Genomic DNA, 2,500 nt, shown 5'->3' with positions numbered 1-2,500 from the left:
GATTTAGTGTTTGTTTTAATTGGAATGAAATATACTCTTGTTTATACGATTGTGATCAGAGCTGATGTCATTGTTTAGTACTGATTAATACTGAAGTTATGTAAGGAAACTGATAACTGTAAATGTGCTGTTTATTTTAAAATGTTGATTAAGTAACAGAAAAGATGTTACGACACTTGTTACTGCGCTGATTTTGTTTTTTACTTTGGTTACATGGTAGAAGGTTTAAAATCTGGTTTAGTTCTGCTAAATCATTTAAGAAATTGCAACAGCAAGAGTGTTCAGTGCAGGGTTGTGGGAAGAAGGGGAAGGGTGAGATGCTACTCTGCAGAACCCATTTTGTATCTGCCTAAAATTATTTAATGCTTATCAGTGCTGTCTGGTCACAGTATAGTGTGCATGCCCATGACTATTCTGGCAACTGTTTTTGTGTGTGTGCTGGATGCTGTGATGCTATGGTATACCATGCTGTAATGCAGTATGGGTAGAGCTTGCTTCAAGCAGCAAAGGTTAAATGGAAAGCCACAGATAGGGCTAGAATAGTTTTAGACAGTTGCATCTGACTCCGTTTGCTGTATTAACTCCTTCTTTATCAGTTTGTTTTATCCACTAAAAAGATTTTACCCTGACTGATCCTTTCATGATTCTGGGTAGGAGAGAGTTACTGCTCATGCCTCCCTGTATCATTGCTGGAAAACAAAACAGAACTACTACTGCCTCTTTTGCTGTGCAATGATCTAAAAAACTTCTTGTGTGCATGTTGGTGCCAGCTGGGTGTGTGTCTTCATGCTTGCATGTGTGTTTACGCGTGACTGAAATAGTTTCATGAGTGCAGTTGCTGAGTGGATACATGTAAAAATGCTTTATACCAGCATTGTTTATCCTTTTGTGTCAGGTTGAGAGATACCAGTATGAAGACATTTATACCAGTCCTCTACAGATGGAAGGGGCTGGGATTTGCTTTCTGGTCCTTGTGCAACTTTTTATCTGTAGATAAGGCCTTAGAAGGAGACTGCATCAGACATGTAGGATTTCTTCAGGATGCATACACTGTTTGTGCAGATTTGCCAAATGGGAAGGTAAACATGCTTGTCTCTGAACCAATTAGAGAATTATTAGGTTTTCATGGTATTTGCGATCAGATTAATTCAAAAGGTTTTTAAATTGCATGTGTGCCAACCTGGCTCTCATCAATGATTAAAATTACACACCAAGCTTTGTGACGTTTGATTCAGGAGCAATTAGGCTGTCGTTTTAGCCATCTCAGATACCAAAACTAATTTTGATTCATTTTCATTCTATGCAAATCTTCTGATGTATCTTAAACTGATCACTTCCTCTCCCTGATTTAGCTGACAAGATTAGATTTGATTACACTTAAAAAAAAATTAAGCAGCTATCCTTCACACTTCATATCTCAGTGACCTTCACTGAAGCCTCCTAGGCAAGGATTTCTATTTTTTTTAATCCCAGAATTGCACTGCGTGATTTTATGCAGGGATACAGCACCTGGCTATTGCGTATATAAATATATATTGTCCAGCAATGCAAATTTTTTTATTAGATTCCCTTTTCTTGTAAATGGAAGATGTAGAAAACCTTAATGCTTCAGATATCTAAAACAATAGTTTTCAGGTTGTAATCAAACTTTTATACTTAATTGAAAACTTATCTGATAAATTGGCTGCTGCTTTTGCCTAAAATTAACGAGATCTATCACTCTGACTTATGACTGGAATGAGGATTGCTTAGCTCCTGCATAAAAGCAAGGCAGAGTCTGTATCATAGGCTGAAAATAAACACTAAAGTTTCAGAGTACTCAGCTGTTGTGTACAGTGCCATCATTCTGCAAACTGAGAGATCTGCAAGGACTCAGAGTAGCTTAGGCTGTAATCAGGCTACTATTACAGTGGCTGGAGCCTTGCAGGCTCACAAAAAAATGAAGGAAAGCAGACTTTTAACCAATGTGTGCCCAGCTTTCCTCTGGTGCTTTTACGCTGCTGCCAGACACTGATATGGCCTTTATAGAGTGCATCTTGTTCTCAACAAAGGGAGTTTATGGTCTAAGATGCCTGCCTGCAAGAAATGATTGAAGGATTTTCATCAGTAGTGCTTGCGTATGATTTGTTAAGCTAGGGGAGATGTTGATTGAGGCAGTGGTTGAGAGATGGGCAACTCACCAGGATTGATAACATCAAAATGGTATTTGAAATGGTGTTCATTACGTTTTGCAATGAAAAAATTGAGTGCATGCGATTGTCCCCTAGGATGATGGGACCGGTTGCAGTAAATATTAATTTCTGTTCCGTTGCCCATTGAGGTGACTGAAGTGTGGGGAAGAATTGTGATTGGTGCTTAATCAGGGATAGCCAGCTACCTGCTGAGGGCTTTTGCACAAGGAAGATTTGTAGTAAGCTGATTTACTTGGTAAAATGAGAACCTTCAAAGAGTTCTGCCTGTGTTGTCGATGGCTGCAATATTTAGAATTCTTAGTTTACGT

At 38.6% G+C, this 2,500-nt stretch overlaps 1 protein-coding gene across 1 annotated transcript in view; it reads left to right on the top strand.

Annotated features, from left to right (window-relative positions):
- ZFHX4 (zinc finger homeobox 4) overlaps positions 1 to 2,500 on the top strand; it is a 149,520-nt gene that overhangs the window by 20,778 nt on the left and 126,242 nt on the right. The window lies entirely within an intron of this gene.

This window comes from Falco cherrug, chromosome 3 (genome assembly GCF_023634085.1).
Source record: "Falco cherrug isolate bFalChe1 chromosome 3, bFalChe1.pri, whole genome shotgun sequence".
NCBI classification, from domain to species: Eukaryota; Metazoa; Chordata; class Aves; order Falconiformes; family Falconidae; genus Falco; species Falco cherrug.
The sequence above is the reverse complement of the archived record's forward strand: the minus strand, read 5'-3'. Positions and strand labels throughout refer to the sequence as shown.